We start from the raw sequence: 18,908 nt of genomic DNA, 5'->3' as shown, positions 1-18,908 counted from the left end.
ATTCCCATCAAAACTGGTAATATGGTGTTACTGTCATCAATTCAGAATCAGCTGGAAGAATGAATACTTATACTATTGAATTCCTATCCTGAAAGAACAGCTGAGACTAAAAACTGAAAGAAAAGAAAATCAACTTTTCTGTCAAATCCCCTCCAAAATTTATTTTGTATCTAAAAGCCACATAGCATAGAATAATTTATTGATTTAATTACTGAAGGGTAAAGTTTGTATGAAATTTACTACCAAGGATTCATCAAGAAGTTATTTATTAAAAAATACAGATTTTATGGGTTTGAGATTTTTCTAAGGTCAATTTTACTTTGAAAAATTTCCATTCTGTAATTCTGATCACTTACTATTGCTTTCAATTTTAAGGTCTATATCACACTTAAAAAAATGTTTTGGAGCCAGCACAGTAATATCATGTGAGAAAATTACAGTCTTTCCACTAGGTTATTACTAAGTTCTCAAGAGGTGTACTAACCATCTTATTTCATTTGTCAATTGTATCTCCAGTGGAATATTCATTCCTCTTTGCCTTCTCTGCTTTTCTACTACTAGCTCAGAGATACATTTATCACTCATTCTCAGAAGTTTTGCAAATTCTCATTGTACACATAGCTCAGAAAACCAATTTTACACATTGTGTTTTTTTTAACATTTTTATTGGAGTATAATTGCTTTACAATGGTATGTTAGTTTCTGCTTTACAACAAAGTGAATCAGTCATACATATGTATATCTATATATCCCCATATCTCTTCTCTCTTGCGTCTGCCTTCCTCCCACCCTCCCTATCCCACCCTTCTAGCTGATCACAAAGCACCCAGCTGATCTCCCTGTGCTATGTGACTGCTCCCCATTAGCTATTTATTTTATATTTGGTAGTGTATATATGTCCATATATAAACTACCACTCTCTCACTTTGTCCCAGCTTATGCCTCCCCCTCCCTGTGTTCTCAAATACATTCTCTAGTAGGTCTGCATCTTTATTCCTGTCTTGCCCCTAGGTTCTCCATGATCTTTTTTTTTTTTTTTTTTCGATTCCATATCTATGTGTTAGCATACGGTATTTCTTTTTCTCTTTCTACTTTACTTCACTCTGTATGACAGACTCTAGGTCCATCCACCTCACTGCAAATAACTCAATTTTGTTTCTTTTTATGGCTGAGTAATATTCCATTGTATATATGTCCCACCTCTTCTTTATCCATTCATCTGATGATGGACACTAAGGTTGCTTCCATGTGCTGACTATTGTAATAGAGCTGCAATGAACATTTTGGTACATGACTCTCTATGAATTATGGTTTTCTCAGGGTATATGCCCAGTAGTGGGATTTCTGGGTCATATTGTAGTTCTATACTTAGTTTTTTAAGGATCCTCCATACTGTTCTCCATAGTGGCTGTATCAATTTACATTCCCACCAAGAGTGTATGAGGGTCCCCTTTTCTCCACACCCTCTACAGCATTTATTGTTTCTAGATTTTTTGATGATGGCCATTCTGACCGGTGTGAGATGATATCGCATTGTGGTTTTGATTTGCATCTGTCTAATGATTAATGATCCTGAGAATACTTTCATTTGTTTGTTGGCAATCTGTATATCTTCTTTGGAGCAGCTTGTAAATTTTGGAGATTAATCCTTTGTCAGTTGCTTCATTTGCAAATATTTTCTCCCATTCTGAAGTTTGTCTTTTTGTCTTGTTTATGGTTTCCTATGCTGTGCAAAAGCTTTCAAGGTTCATTAGGTCCAATTTGTTTATTTTTGTTTTTATTTCCATTTCTCTAGGAGGTGGGTCAAAAAGTATCATGCTGTGATTTCTGTCATACAGTGTTCTGCCTATGTTTTCCTCTAAGAGTTTGATAGTGCCTGGCTTTACATTTAGGTGTTTAATCCATTTTGAGTTTATTTTTGTGTATGGTGTTAGAGAATGTTCTAATTTCATTCTTTTACAATGTAGGTGTCCAGTTTTCCCAGCACCACTTATTGAAGAGGCTGTCTTTTCTCCATTGTATATTCTTACCTCCTTTATCAAAGATAGTATGACCAACTGTGAGTGGGTTTATCTCTGGGCTTTCTATCCTGTTTCATTGATCTTTATTTCTGTTTCTGTGCCAGTACCATACTGCCTTGATTACTGTAGCTTTGTAGTATAGTCTGAACTACGGGAGCCTGATTCCTCCAGCTCCGTTTTTCTTTCTCAAGATTGCTTTGGCTAATCAGGGTCTTTGTGTTTCCATAAAAATTGTGAAATTTTTGTTCTAGTTCTGTGAAAAATGCCAGTAGCAGTTTGATAGGGATTGCACTGAATCTGTAAATTGCTTTGGGTAGTATAGTCGTTTTCACAATGTTGATCCTTCCAATTCAAGAACCTGGTATATCTCTCCATCTATTTGTATTATCTTTAATTACTTTCATCAGTGTCTTATAATTTTCTGCACACAGGTCTTTTGCCTCCTTAGGTAGGTTTATTCCTAAGTATTTTATTCTTTATGTTACAATGGTAAATGCTATTGTTTTCTTAATTTCACTTTCAGATTTTCCTTCATTAGTGTATAGGAATGCAAGAGGTTTCTGTGCATTAATTTTGTATCCTGCTACTTTACCAAATTCATTGATTACCTCTAGTAGTTTCCTGGTAGCATCTTTAGGATTCTCTATGTATACTATCATGTCATCTGTAAACACTGACAGCTTTACTTCTTCTTTTCCAATTTGGATTCCATTTATTTCTTTTTCTTCTTTGATTGCTGTGGCTAACACTTCCAAAACTATGTTGAATAATAGTGGTGAGAGTGGGCAACCTTGTCTTGTTCCTGATCTTGTGGAGATGTTTTCAGTTTTTCACCATTGAGGATGATGTTGGCTGTGGGTTTGTCATATATGGCCTTTATTATGTTGAGGTAAGTTCCCTCCATGTCTACTTTCTGGAGGGTTTTTATCATAAATGGGTGTTGAATTTTGTCGAAAGGTTTCTCTGCATCTATTAAGATGATCATATGGTTTTTCTACTTCAATTTGTTAATATGGTGTATCACATGGATTGATTTGCATATATTGAAGAATCCTTGCATTCCTGAGATAAGCCCCACTTGATCATGTTGCATGATCCTTTTAGTGTGCTGTTGGAGTCTGTTTGCTAGTATTTTGTTGAGGATTTTTGCATCTGTGTTCATCAGTGATATTGGTCTGTAGTTTTCTTTTTTTGTGACATCTTTGTCTGCTTTTGGTATCAGGGTGATGGTGGCCTTGTAGAACACATTTGAGAGTGTTCCTCCCTCTGCTATATTTTGGAAGAGTTTGAGAAGGATGGGTGTTAGCTCTTCTCTAAATGTTTGATAGAATTCGCCTGTGAAGCCATCTGGTCCTGGGCTTTTGTTTGTTGGAAGATTTTTATCACAGTTTCAATTTCAGTGCTTGTGATTGGTCTGTTTATATTTTCTATTTCTTCCTGGTTCAGTCTCGGCACGTTGTGCATTTCTAAGAATTTGTCTATTTCTTACAGGTTGTCCATTTTATTGGCATATAGATGCTTGTAGTAATCTCTCATGATCCTTTGTATTTGTGCAGTGTCAGTTGTTACTTCTCCTTTTTCATTTCTAATTGTATTGATTTGAGTCTTCTCCCTTTTTTTCTTGATGAGTCTGGATAATGGTTCATCAATTTTGTTTATCTTCTCAGAGAACCAGCTTTTAGTTTTATTTACCTTTGCTATCTTTTCTTTCATTTCTTTTTCGTTTATTTCTGATATGATCTTTATGATTTCTCTCCTTCTGCTAACTTTGGGGTTTCTTGGTTCTTCTTTCTCTAATTCTTTAGGTGTAAAGTTAGGTTGTTTATTTGAGATGTTTCTTGTTTCTTAGGGTAGGATTGTATTGTTATAAACTTCCCTCTTAAAACTGCTTTTTCTGAATGCCATATGTTTTGCATTTTCGTGTTTTCATAGTCCTTTGCTTCTAGGTCTTTTTTGATTTTCTCTTTGATTTCTTCACTGATAATCTTAGTTATTAAGTAGTATATTGTTTAGCCTCCATGTGTTTGTATTTTTTACAGATTTTTTCTTGTAATTGATATCTAGTCTCATAGCATTGTGGTCAGAAAAGATACTTGATATTATTTCAATTATTTTAAATTTACCAAGGCTCGGTTTGTGACCCAAGATATGATCTACCCTGGACAATGTTCCAAGAGCACTTGAGAAGAAAGTGTATTCTGTTGTTTTTGGATGGAATATCCTATAAACATCAGTTATGTCCGTCTTTTTAAATGTATCATTTAAAGCTTGTTTCTCCTTATTTATTTTCATTTTGGATGATCTGTCCAGTGGTGAAATTAGGGTGTTAAAATCCCCTACTATGATTGTGTTACTGCCGAGTTCCCATTTTATGGCTGTTAGTATTTGCCTTATGTATTGGGGTGCCCCTATGTTGGGTGCATAAATATTGACAATTGTTATATGTTCCTCTTGGATTGATCCCTTGATCATTATGTAGTGTCCTTCTTTGTCTCCTGTAATAGTTTTTGTTTTAAAGTCTATTTTGTCTGATATGAGAACTGCTATTCCAGCTTCCTTTTATTTTCCATTTGCTTGGAATATCTTTTCCATCCTCTCACTTTCTATGTGTCCATAGTTCTGAAATGGGTCTGTTGTAGACAGCATATATATGGGTCTTGTTTTTGTGTCCATTCAGCCAGTCTATGTCTTTTGGTTGGAGCATTTAATCCATTTACATTTAAGGTAATTATCGATATGCATGTTCCTATTACCATTTTCTTAATTGTTCTGGGTTTGTTTTTGTAGGTCTTTTCCTTCTCTTGTGTTTCCTGCCTAGAGAAGTTCCTTTAGCATTTGTGGTAAAGCTGGTTTGGTGGTGCTGAATTCTCTTAGCTTTTTCTTGTCTGTAAAGCTTTAAATTTCTCCATCAAATCTGAATGAGATCCTTGCTGGGTAGTGTAATCTTTGTTGTAGGTTTTTGCCTTTCATCACTTTTAATATATCCTGCCACTCCCTTCTGGCTTGCAGAATGTCTGCTGAAAAATCAGCTGTTAACCTTATGGGGATTCCCTTTTATGTTATTTGTTGCTTTTCCCTTCTTTGCTGCTTTTAATTTTTTTTTTTTTATATTTAACTTTTGATAGTTTGATTAATATGCGTCCAGCCGTGTTTCTCCTTGGATTTATCCTGTATGGAACTCTCTGTGCTTCCTGGACTTGAGTAACTATTTCCTTTCCCATATTAGGGAAGTTTTCAATTATAACCTCTTCAAATATTTTCTCTGTCCCTTTCTTTTTCTCTTCTTCTTCTGGGACCCCTATAATTCGAATGTTGGTGTGTTTAATATTGTCCCAGAGGTCTCTGAGACTGTCCTCAGTTCTTTTCATTCTTTTTTCTTTATTCTGCTCTGCAGTAGTTATTTCCACTATTTTATCTTCCAGGTCACTTATCCGTTCTTCTGCCTCAGTTATTCTGCTATTGATCCCTTCTAGAGAAATTTTAATTTCATTTATTGTGTTGTTCATGACTGCTTGTTTGCTCTTTAGTTCTTCTAGGTCCTTGTTAAACGTTTCTTTTATTTTCTACTTTCTAATTCCAAGATTTTGTATCATCTTTACTATCATTATTCTGAATTCTTTTTCAGTAGACTGCCTATTTCCTCTTCATTTTTTAGGTCTGGTGGGTCTTTACCTTGCTCGTTTTCTGCTGTGTGTTTCTTTTTCCTCTCATTTTGCTTAACTTACTGCTTTGGGGGTCTCCTTTCTACAGGCTTCAGGTTCGTAGTTCCTGTAGTTTTTGATGTCTCTCCCCAGTGACTAAGATTGTTTCTGTGGGTTGTGTAGGCTTCCTGGTGGAGGGGACTAGTGCCTGTGTTCTGGTGGATGAGGTTGGATCTTGTCTTTCTAGTGAACAGGTCCACGTCTGGTAGTGTGTTTTGGACTGTCTGTGACCTTAATATGATTTTAGGCAGCCTCTCTGCTAATGGGTGGTTTTGTGTTCCTGTCTTGCTAGTTGTTTGGCATAGGGTGTCCAGCACTGTAGCTTTCGGTCCTTGAGTGGAGCTGGGTCTTGGAGTTGAGATGGAGATCTCTGGGAGTTTTTTGCTGTTTGATATTACATGGAGCTAAGAGGTCTCTGGTGGACCAATGTCCTGAACTTGGCTCTCCCACCTTAGAGGCACAGCCCTGACGCCTGGCTGGAGCACAAACAGCTTGTCATCCACATGGCTCAGAATGAAAGGGAGAAAAAAAGAAAGAAAGATAGAAAAAGATAAAATAAAATTAAATTAAATTATATTAAAAAGTTATTAAAATAAAAAACAAAAAGTAATTATTAAAAAAAGTTTTTAAAAGTAATTAAAAAGAAAGAAAGAAAGAAAGAAGGGAACAACCAAACCAAAAAACAAATCCACCAATTATAACATGCACTGAAAACTAACCTAAAAACAAAACAAAAACAAAAACAAAAAACAAAAAAATAACCAGACAGACAGTACTTAGTACAAATGGTAAAACAAAGCTATACAGACAAAATCACACACAGAAGCATATGCATACACACTCACAAAATGAGAAAAAGGGAAAAAAATTATATATATCATTGCTCCCAAAGTCCACCTCCTCAATTTGGGATAATTTGTTGTCTATTCAGGTATTCCACAGTTGCAGGGTACATCAAGTTGACTGTGGAGATTTAATCCACTGCTCCTTTGGCTGCTGGGAGAGTTTTCCCTTTTTCCTTTTCGTTTGTACGGCTCCTGAGATTCAGCTTTGGATTTGGCCCTACCTCTGCGTGTTGGTCACCTGAGGGTATCTTTTCTTCACTTATACAGGACGGTGTTAAAGGAGCAGCTGATTCGGGGGCTCTGGCTCACTCAGGCTGGGGGGAGGGAGTGGTAGGGAATGTGGGGTGAGCCTGCGGTGGCAGAGGCCAGTATGACGTTGCACCAGCCTGAGGCATGCCGTGTGTTCTCCTGGGGAAGTTGTCCCTGGATCACAGGATGTTGGCAGTGGTAGGCTGCACAGGCTCCCGGGAGGGGAGGTGTGGATAGTGACCTGTGCTTGCACACAGGCTTCTTGGTGGCTGCAGTTTCAGCCTTAATGTCTCATGCTTGTCTCTGGGTTCTGCTCTGTTAGCCATGGCTCACACCCATCTCTGGAGCTCTTTTAAGCGGCACTCTTAATCCCCTCTCCTCATGCACCAGGAAACAAAGAGGCAAGAAAAAGTCTCTTGCCTCTTCTGCAGTTCCAGACCTTTTCCTGGAGTCCCTCCTGGCTAGCCATGGCTCACTACCCCCCTTCAGGCTGTATTCACACAGCCAACCCCAGTCCATTCCCTGGAATCCAACCGAAGCCAGAGCCTCAGGTCCCAGCACCCATCCGCCCTGGCGGGTGAGCAGACAAGCCTCTCGGGCTGGTGATTTCTGGTTGGCACTGATCTTCTATGCGGGAATCTCTCTGCTTTCCCCGCTGCACCCCTGTTGCTGTGCTCTCCTCTGTGGCTCCGAATCTTCCCCCTCTGTCACCTGCAGTCTCCACCCATGAAGGGGCTTCCTAGTGTGTGGAAACCTTTTGTCCTTCACAGCTCCCTCCCACTGGTGCAGGTCCTGTCCCTCTTCTTTTGTCTCTGTTTTTTCTTTTTCCTTTTGCCCTACCTAGGTACGTGGGGAGTTTCTTGCCTTTTGGGAGGTCTGAGGTCTTCTGCCAGCATGCAGTAGATGTTCTGTAGGAGTTGTTTCACATGTAGATGTATTTCTGATGTATTTGTGGGAGGAAGGTTATGTCCACGTCTTACTCTTCTGCCATCTTGAAGCTCTCCCCACATTGTGTTTTTTTTTTATTCTTTTCCATTTGTTATTTTTCACCTCGATTTATTTCAATGTTTATTTTTGCTTTATTGTCTCTCAACCTAATACTTATTTCATCATATATTCTATAGGCAGCTTAAAATATATCTTATAATTAAATGGGATAAAAACAAACAAACACAAAGAATGCTATTCTTCACATAACACTAGGCATAAGAAAATATGGCACTGTGCCTTTCCATTTTATAGATGAGACATTGAGGTTGAGTGAGAAAACATGACTGGGAATGCAGCCTAACCAGACTGGAAGTTGAATGCTAAAGGGTAATAGATGGGCATGTGCATATTGGCTGCTAATTTGGCCACAAAGCCTTGTGTTCTATGTATGAACAGTGTTGCATAATTTAATAAATAACAGCAATAATCATGACAGACAGGAGAAGAAAATTATAACCAATCACGGAAAGAAAAAAATGACACCTGTATTCTGCAAAATCAAGGCAGAGAATCTGGCTTGCCATCCACCAGAGAATGCTGGGAATTTAACAATTAAAAGCTGTTTCTCTAGAGACTGGAGTCTGTGTCTCCTTTCACATTGCTAATGAAGTATAATTCATTTTACCTCACCCCCACCTTTAGAAATCAAAGTTCAAGCATCTGTATCAGACACATTTGAAAGGCGAGGTTTTCTCTCTCCTTGCAGTACTGTGTCTCCTCTTCAGGGAGCATTCTCCTGTTCTATTAATTATTGTGCTTGGATGACATTATTATTCATGGACTAGCATCTCAAAATACTTGACTTAGCGCTGGGTCTGGAACTAATACTAATAAGTACAAAGATGAGTAGTGTGTGAAGTTTTATTTATTTTTTTCTCTCTCTCTTATACACACAAAGAAAGGGGGTATTTGTATTCATAATTCAGCTGCTGTGCTGAATTATGAATTCAGAATTTAGCCTGTTGAGTCATTAGAGACCGTGTCATAGAAAAATGCACCTCCAGGACATTCATAAGAAATGGAAAAACCCAATTCCAAATTTCTACAGACCATCCAAAAAGGAGATATAAAAATAAAGACTTGTTTAATTTGTTATGATTTTAATATAACTTTCAATAATATGTATTTTGGGGGCAGTCTTCATTCACTGGTACGGAGTTGGTGATTTCAAATATGGTGCTGTATTGGTGAAAGGACTATTGGTACTTGAGGTAAGATTATAATGTAATGAGATTGATTTTTTAAGCAAACATAGTAGACTATATCCATTCAAAGAAGACAAGTGTTCTTTAAAGCAGCCAACATGAAAAGCTATTGTATCATTAGGAGTATATTCCTAATTATCAGCTTTTAATAACCAAAGAGAACCCAACTACCAATATTATCAATAAATAGGTTTATTTTTCCTTTGCAACAGAAAATCTGCTGGCATTGGTTCACCCGTTCTGTGGTAATAAAAACAAAGTTATGTGCTATTGTTTTGCTTCACTATCCAGATCACATTGGCTTTTGACTACTGTTTGTTGTCCCATGGTCACATGATAGCTGACTCACCTGAAGGTATAACTTTATGCTCAAGGCAGAGAAAGGGGAAAAGAGGTGGGGCCAGCATGCTTCCTTTGCTTCTCTTCTTCTTACTGGAAATTTAAAAGACCCTAAGATATTTATCCTTTTATCTTCTTATCAGGAACTGGGTTTCATGCCTCTCTCAACTGTGGTTAGAAGACCAGACATATGACTTTATATTCCCTACTGTGGGAGCTGAGCAAGGGAGAAGGAACTGAGATTGGAAGTGGTGCTATAACTAAGCGGGACCCTATGGTGGCTTCCCAGGACAGATCTCACCCACCATGTCCTCCATCTGCCTCTTGTTTGTAGAAAAATTTAGCCTCCTAAGCCTTCCCCAAGTTTCAAAGAACACATTTAATAAGAGAAATATGGAAATGCAGAAAGAAAGGAAAACAGTCAAGAGGGACAAAATAATAATAGTTTAGTAATTAAAGTCAAGGGTCTTTAGTTTTTCCTCAAGGACTATAGATAATATTCTGAGCCATATCTATCCCTTGAGCTGTTTTGCAGATACTGAAACCCCCACCAAGGGAAGAAGTTAACTGTATGCTTACCACAAGCACATAGACCCCAGACCTGTTTAAACCAGAAGATTGATGATATTGATTCCCAATTACTTTACCACCAACAAATCAGAAGAACATCTACTAACTGACCACTGAGCATGCACCCTGCAATGTTCTCCCTCACCCTGTCTTTAAAACCCTTTCCCTGAAAGCCGCTGGGGGCATTCAAGACTTTTGAGCACTAGCTACCAACACTCCTTGTTTGGCACCTGCAATAAATGCCTCACTTTCCATCACCACAACATGGTGTCCGTAAATTAGCAATACTGTATGCAGATGAGCAGACCCAAGTTTGGTTCAATAACGGTTGAACAGCTGTTCAATAACAGCTGACCAAAGAAAATGGTCATGAGCATGGAGTTATTCCAACAATGTTTCATTATTTAAAATTCTTCATTGCTTACTGATTGCATTTTTAAACAAAATTTCCTTGGTGCAGAGATCAGGTCTGCCTTCATTTAGCATCATTTAGCAATAGCATAATGCCTCTCCATAAATATATTGAATAAATGAATTCATGAATGAAAAAAATGAACAAACACAATTTTTCCACTCAGTACCTATAGGTGTGACTCTCAGACAAAGGGGAGTATATGGTGGGCAAATGAAAAACTGGCAGCTAAAAATGTGAAGCAGAGGGAACATTTTTTTTCCTTTCTAGTGGATGAGGTGGTACAAACTATTGTGGAAGGAGGAACAGAGACAGACTGAACAAACCATGTAAACTCGCCCAGCCCAGATCCTCCCTCTGCTCCCACAATCCAGAGACTGGGTTGCTTCTCACAATTACTATGTCTTGGAACTGGTCCTAGGGGCCAAATCCTTTCCCCTACTGATCTTTCCCCTGGTCACACCTGCAATTTCTTTTTGACAGTCTAGTCCCTTCATACTGTTTGTCTCCAGGTCTGATTACTGGCAGTTCCAGCTGAGGGGAAAGTTTTCTATAAAACTTTAATTAGTTTTTCATTAATTTCTTTTTTTTTAATAAAGATTTTTTTGTTCCTTTAACCTAATACTTATAAACTACATGCCAATCTCCAAAACAATACCTCCATCACTGAAATTGCCTGAGCCGTCTGTGAGTTTATTGAAACTCCTGAATTTCAGGAGTTTTCAGTGATTTGATTTTTGAAAAGCTGAGTACTGAGGTTGCCTTATGTACTTTATGTCTAGGAAGTGATCTGATTGGTGTTCCTTATACCTATTTCTTAACTGAACATCTGTGGAATGACAGGGAAAGATATTGGGTGTGAATAAAATAAGGAGCATGACTAAAATTCTCCAGAAACAGTAATTCCACCACCAACAGTTGAAAAAAAAAATAGATGCATTAATTTACCTCTGTCTCTGGATTTGTAGTTATTTTCTGTCCTTTAACTTGCACTTTCTCTAATCTCGTTATCACCCACATCACTCCACCTATTTTCTCAGGTTCACCAGTATTTTTCCTCCCCACTGTCCAAACAAATTATTTAAATTAGTGTTGCATGTTATACATTTAGAGCTGTCATAATCATTATTGAGGTTAATCAGTTGGGTGATACTATGAATAGGATGAATATGATTACTTCTCTTTTATGGAGTTAGAGTAAACTAAGATACTATGATGTTAAGTGGGATCAAACCAACAGTGGTACCAAAACTAAGACTCAGGTTTTCTCAGTCATAAGCAATGTTTTTTTTTTCTTTTATATACACAAAATATTTTATATACATAAAATTCACATGAAGTCAAAGGCACCTAATATAGTTAGCATTTGAAATTTGTATGCCCCCTCCTAAAAAAAAATGCATTAAATGCCACCTCAGTCTCAATTTGAGTTAAGTTATATTTGTCCTTTGCAGGGATTAGACTTTTCTAGGCATGTCTGGTAAACTGACATAATAGATTCAAGAAAACATTTTGGGGGCTTCCTAAAGCCTAAGGAGTCTCCTAGGAAATATTTCTTCTTAGGGAAGTTTTTTTTTTTAAATGAAGTCTAAAAACACCTTTTTTAAAAGACTACTAGTATGAAACTATAAAATTGTCAAAATAGGTACTGAAAAAAATCATTTAGTAAATTCAGCATATATTTATGATTAAAACCTTTAGAAGAGTATGATTAATAGAAATTTTCTTAAGTTTTTTAAAGGGTATCTATGATCCAAATCAAACATTATCATAAATGGGAGAAACTTATAAGCATTTACTTCAAAATAAGGAACAAAGTAAACATACCATCTGTCACTACTTTAATTCAACATTATACTGGGGACACTAGCCAGCACATAAGACAAGAAACAACCAAATAGACATTGGAAAGATGGAAATATTACCCTATTATTTTATATCATACAACTGTCTAAACAAAAAGTACAAAAGTTTCTATAGCAAAATTAAAAACTTGGAGTTTGATAAGGTGGCAGATTGTGAGCGCAATACACAAGAGTCGACTACATTTCTACAGAGCAGCCTAAAACATTTATAATGTAAATGTTACTTAAAGTACTAGTTAAAATTTTAGCTTTCTCTTCTCTAGCCAGATTCACTAAAGCAGAATTTCTTTGAGTGGAGCCCTGGAATCTGCATTTTAATTAGTTTTATAGGTAATTATCTTTTTAACCCACTAGTGTTTTTAAGTTACCATCTTAAAGGAAGTGACTGTCAGACTCTACAGGGCTCTATATTTCAGGGGGGTTTATTTCTTTGTTTGCAGACACAATCTAAACTTACTTCCTAAAGATAAACTTCTATGACATTTCTAGAGAACATCCAACTTGGATATCAGGAAGTTTTCCTTTCATATGTTGTGGATTGTAGATGTTAATATTTTATTAATAATTTTGCACCAAGATTAAAGATTAAAATTGTCCTATATTACCTTTCCTCATTTTGTCTTTATCAACTTTTCATTTCAAGGTTTTATTAGCATTATAAAATGAGTTGAGGGTATTCTTTTTATTCTATATGTTTTTTATTCCATTTTCTTTTTTATTCTTTTTTTATTCTCTACAGTTTTTGTAAGATATGAATTTACTTGTTCACTTCTTAGGTGAGATTACAAAGGCTAAAGCAGAACTGCAGTGGAGGTACATTCCCTTGAGGAGATTTTAGTGTTGCCCTCTGGCAAAGTCCTTCATCCTGGAAGTGGAGTCTTTGTTAGGGAGAAGAGTCTGTCATGGAGATTGTTTCACAATATTTTCTCTTCCTCTTCCCCTGCCAGGATCACACTTTCTTGGATCCTCCCTATGAAAACTTGGTGGGTTGCCAGGAGAAAAACTTGTAAAAGTGTGGGTTCCAGTAATACTGCAGCCCCCAGAAGTTTCTCTCATGAAAGTTCACACTCATTCTCCAACAATTCATCAAAGTTGCTAGTTAACTGTTTGCCCAGTTTATGGCATCTTAGTCACATTTCCTTTAGGTAAGCAAACCTCACGTCCTGCGTTTCTCTGAAGGCACCTTGCCCTGTGTCCTCAGTTTTCTAAGGGGACCTAGAAGAGTTGTTCGTATTGAGTTGCCCAGCTTTTTCTTGTCATAAGTATGGGAATGATGAATCCCAAGAAGACAAGTACATAATTTCAGTTTCTGATTCAAATTTAAATGTTGAATCAGAAACTGAAAGTATGTGTGTATTTCTCAATATTAAAACACACACAATTTTTCTTTTTATAGTATGCAGTTTTAACTTAGCTTCATTGTGCTTACAGCATTTTAGGATTTGCCATTGTTAGAGTATATGATGATTTACTGTAAAATTTCCATATATGCAGGTAATATTGTTTACTTCCCAGTCATTAGATGCAATTATACACACAAAACACACCGATATGTGTGGTGTGTGTACATAAATGTTACATATATGACATTTCAACTAAAAACTGGAAAACTGTACATCCACATATATATATATTTATACATACACGTATATGTGTGTGTGTGTGTGTATGTGTGTACATATACATATATAAAATCTCCTTTAGGCCAAGCCTGTTAAAATCTTCTGTATACTTAAAGATTTTATTTATTAATCAATCAATTATTGAAAATCATATGCTCAAATTTCTCACTGTAATATTATATTTGTTCTTCCTGAAAATATGTCAATATTTCCTTTTATATTTTGATATTATGTTATTAGGCATAAACCCTCTAAATTTTGTAATGCTTTCCAGTATAACATATTTTGTCTGATAGTAATATATCTATACTGGCTTCATTGTATTTTTTTTCCTTTTTTCTTTTAACATCTTTATTGGAGTATAATTGCTTTACAATGTTGTGTTAGTTTCTGCTGTATAACAAAGTGAGGCAGCTATATGCATTTGTATATCCCCATATACCCTCCCTCTTGCGTCTCCCTCCCAGCCTCCTTATCCCACCCCTCTAGGTGGTCGCAAAGCACACAGCTGATCTCCCTGTGCTATGCAGCTGTTTCCCACTAGCTATCTATTTTACATTTGGTAGTGTATATATGTTAATGTTACTCTCTCACTTTGTCCTAGCTTACACTTTCCCCTCCCTGTGTCCTCAGGTCCATTATCTACGTCTACATCTTGATTCCTGTCCCACCCCTAGGTTCATCAAAACCATTATCTTTTTTTTGTTGTTGTTAGATTCCACATATATGTGTTAGCATACCATATTCGTTTTTATCTTTCTGACTTACTTCACTCTGTATAGCCGACTCTAGGTCCATCCACCTCACTACAAATAACTCAATTTCATTTATTTTTATGGCTGAGTAATATCCCATTGTATATGTGTGTCACATCTTTAACCATACATCTGTCAATGGACACATAGGTTGTTTCCATGTCCTGGCTATTGTAAACACTGCTGCAATGAATATTGTGGTACATGACTCTTTTTGAATTATGGTTTTCTCAGGGTATATGTGCAGTACTGGGATTGCTGGGTCATATGGTAGTTCTATTTTTAGATTTTTAAGAAACATCCATACTATTCTCCATAGTGGCTGTATCAATTTACATTCCCACCAACAGTGAAAGACTGTTCCCTTTTTTCCACACCCTCTCCAGCATTTCTTTTTGTAGACATTTTGATGATGGCCATTCTGACTGGTGTGAGGTGATACCTCATTGCAGTTTTGATTTGCATTACTGTAATAATTAGTGATGTTGAGCAGCTTTTCATGTGCTTCTTGGCCATTTGTATGTCTTCTTTGGAGAAATGTCTATTTAGGTCTTCTGCCCATTTTTGGATTGGATTGTTTGGGTTTTTTTTAATATTGAGCTGCATGAGCTGTTTATATATTTTGGAGATTAATCCTTTGTTCATTGATTCATTTGCAAATAATTTCTCCCATTCTGAGGATTGTCTTTTCCTCTGGTTTATGGTTTCCTTTTCTATGCAAAAGCTTTGAAGTTTCATTAGGTCACATTTGTTTATTTTTGTTTTTATTTCCATTACTCTAGGCGGTGGATCAAAGAAGATCTTGCTGTGACTTATGTCAAAGAGTGTTCTTCCTATGTTTTCCTCTAAGAGTTTTAGAGTGTCCGGTGTTACATTTAGGTCTCTAATCCATTTTGAGCTTAGTTTTGTGTATGGTGTTTGTTAGGGAGTGTTCTAATTTCATTCTTTTACGTGTAGCTGTCCAGGTTTCCCAGCACCACTTATTGAAGAGACTGTCTTTTCTCCATTGTATATCCTTGCCTCCTTTGTCAGAGATTAGTTGACCATAGGTACGTGGGTTTATCTCTGGGATTTCTATCTTGTTCCATTGATCTATGTTTCTGTTTTTGTGCCAGTACCATATTGTCTTGATTACTGTAGCTTTGTAGTATAGTCTGAAGTCAGGGTGTCTGATTCCTCCAGCTCTGTTTTTTTCTCTCAGGACTGCTTTTGCTATTTGGGGTCTTTTGTGTCTCCATACAAATTTTAAGATTGTTTTGTTCTAGTTCCATACAAATGCCATTGGTAATTTGATAGGGATTGCATTGAATCTGTAGATTGCTTTGGGTAGTATAGTCATTTTCACAATATTGATTTTTCCAATCCAAGAATATGGTATATCTCTCCATCTGTTGGTATCATCTTTAATTTCTTTCATCAGTGTCATAGTTTTCTGCATACAGGTGTTCTATTTTCTTAGGTAGGTTTATTCCTAGGTATTTTTTATTCCTTTTGTTACAATGGTAAATTGGAGGGTTTCCTTAATTTCTCTTTCAGAATGTTCATCATTAGTGTATAGGAATACATGATATTTCTGTGCACTAATTTTGTGTCCTGCTACTTTACCAAATTCATTGATTTGCTATAGTAGTGTTCTGGTAGCATGTTTAGGATTCTCTATGTTTAGTATCATGTCACCTGCAAACAGTGACAGCTTTACTTCTTCTTTTCCAATTTGGATTCCTTTTATTTCTTTTTCTTCTCTGATTGCTGTGACTAAAACTTCTAAAACTATGTTGAAAAATAGTGGTTAGAGTGAGCCATCTTGTCTTTTTTAATCTTACAGGAAATGGTTTTAATTTTTCACCATTGAAGATGATATTGGCTGTGGGTTTGTCATATATGGCCTTTATTACGTTGAGGTAAGTTCCCTCTATGCCTACTTTCTGGAGGGTTCTTGTCATAAATCGGTGTTGAATATTGTCAAAAGCTTTTTCTGCATCTGTTGAGATTATTTTACTGTTTTTATCCTTCAAACTGTTAACATGATGTATCACATTGATTTGCATATGTTGAAGAATCCTTGCATTCCTGGCCTAAACCCCACTTGATTATGGTGTATGATCCTTTTATTGTGCTGTTGGATTCTCTTTGGTAGTATTTTTTTTGAGGATTTTTACATTTATGTTCCTCAGAGATATTGGCCTGTAGTTTTCTTTTTTTGTGACATCTTTGTCTGGTTTTGGTATCAGGGTGATGGTGGCCTCGTAGAATGAATTTGGGAGTGTTCCTCCCTCTGCTATATTTTGGAAGTGTTTGAGAAGGATAGGAGTTATTTCTTCTCTAATTGTTTGATAGAATTCGCCTGTCAAGCCATTTGGTCCTGGACTTTTGTTTATTGGAAGATTTTCAATCACAGTTTCAACTTTAGTGCTTGTGATTGGTCTGTTTATATTTTCTATTTCTTCCTGGTTCAGTATCAGAAGGTTGTGCTTCTCTAAGAATTTGTCCATTTCTTCCAGGTTGTCCATTTTATTGGGATATAGTTGCTTGTAGTAATGTTCTTTTGTATTTCAGCAGTGTCAGCTGTTACTTCTTTTTCATTTTCTAATTCTGTTGATTTGAGTCTTCTCCCTTCTTTTCTTGATGAGTCTGGCTAATGGTTTATCAATTTTGTTTATCTTCTCAATGAACCAGCTTTTAGTTTTATTGTTCTTTGCTATTGTTTTCTTCATTTGTTGTTCATTTTATTTTTATCTGATCTTTATGATTTCCTTCCTTCTGCTAACTTTGGGTTTTCTTTCTTTGTTCTTCTTTCTCTAATTGCTTTAGGTGTAAGTTGCGTTGTGTATTTGAGATTTTTTTATGTTTCTTGAGATAAGATTGTATTGATATAAACTTCCCTCTTAGAACTGCTTTGCTGCATCCCATAAATTTTGGCTCATCGTGTTTTTATCGTCATTTGTTTCTAGGTATGTTTTGCTTTCTTCTTTGATTTCTTCAGTGATCTCTGTGTTATTAAGTAGTGTATTGTTTAGTGTCCATGTGTTTGTATTTTTTACAGATTTTTTTTTCCTGTAACTGATATCTATTCTCATAACATTGTGGTCAGATAAGATACTTGATATGATTTCAATTTTCTTAAATTTACCAAGGCTTGATTTGTTACCCAAGATATGATCTATCCTGGAGAATGTTCCATGAGCACTTGAGAAGAAAGTGTATTCTGTTGTTTTTGGATGGAATGTCGTATAAATATCAATTAAGTCCATCTTGTTTAATGTGTCAATTAAAGTTTGTGTTTCCTTATTTATTTTCATTTTGGATGATCTGTCTGTTGGTGAAAGTGGTGTGTTAACGTCACCTACTATGATTGTGTTACTGTTGATTTTCCCTTTTATGGCTGTTAACATTTGCCTTATGTATTGAGGTGCTCCTATGTTGGGTGCATAAATATTTACAATTGTTATATCTTCTTCTTGGATTGATCCCTTGATCATTATGTATTGTCCTTCTTTGTCTCTTGTAACATCCTTTGTTTTAAAGTCTGTTTTGTCTGATATGAGAATTGCTACTCCAGCTTTCTTTTGATTTCCATTTGCATGGAATATCTTTTTCCATCCTCTCACTTTCAGTCTGTATGTGTCACTAGGTCTAAACTGGGTCTCTTTTAGTCAGCATATATATGGGTCTCGTTTTTGTATCCATTCAGCTAGTCTATGTCTTTTGGTGTGAGCTTTTAATCCATTTACATTTAAGGAAATTATCAATATATATGTTCCTATTACCATTTCCTTAATTGTTTTGGGTTTGTAATTGTAGGTCTTTTCCTTTCTTGTGTTTCCTGCCTAGAGAAGTTCCTTTAACATTTGTTGTAAAGCTGGTTTGTTGGTGCTTAATTCTCTTTGCTTTTGCTTGTCTGTAAAGGTTTTTAATTTCTCCATCGAATCTGAATGAGATCTTTGCTGGGTACAGTAATGTTGATTGTAGTTTTTTTCCCCTTTCATCACTTTAACTGTGTACTGACACTCCCTTCTGGCTTGCAGAGTTTCTGATGAAAAATCAGCTCTTAGCCTTATGGGGATTCCCTTGTATGTTATTTGTTGTTTTGCCCTTGCTGCTTTTAATATTTTTTCTTTGTATTTAATTATTGATAGTTTCATTAATTTATGTCTTTGTGTGTTTCTCTTTAGGTTTGTCCTGTATGGTACTCTCTGTGCTTCCTGGACTTGATGGAGTATTTCCTCTCCCATATTATGGAAGTGTTCAAGTATAATTTCTTCAAATATTTTCTCAGCCCCTTTCTTTTTCTCTTTTTATTCTGGGACCCTCTATAATTTGAATGTTGGTGCATT

The 18,908-nt window shown here is 36.2% G+C and overlaps 1 long non-coding RNA gene across 1 annotated transcript in view; it reads right to left on the bottom strand.

Moving 5' to 3' along the window:
• Window positions 1-12,903: 12,903 nt before the first annotated feature.
• The window catches only part of LOC309639253, a 158,334-nt gene continuing 152,329 nt past the window's right edge, over window positions 12,904-18,908 (bottom strand). Inside the window, exon 2 of the long non-coding RNA XR_014251558.1 lies at window positions 12,904-14,151. This is a non-coding gene — a long non-coding RNA (uncharacterized lncRNA). The remainder of the gene's footprint in view (window positions 14,152-18,908) is intronic.

Source organism: Balaenoptera physalus (assembly GCF_965194825.1).
Source record: "Balaenoptera physalus genome assembly, chromosome: 12".
Classification (NCBI taxonomy): Eukaryota; Metazoa; Chordata; class Mammalia; order Artiodactyla; family Balaenopteridae; genus Balaenoptera; species Balaenoptera physalus.
This window is presented reverse-complemented; position numbering and strand designations above follow the sequence as displayed.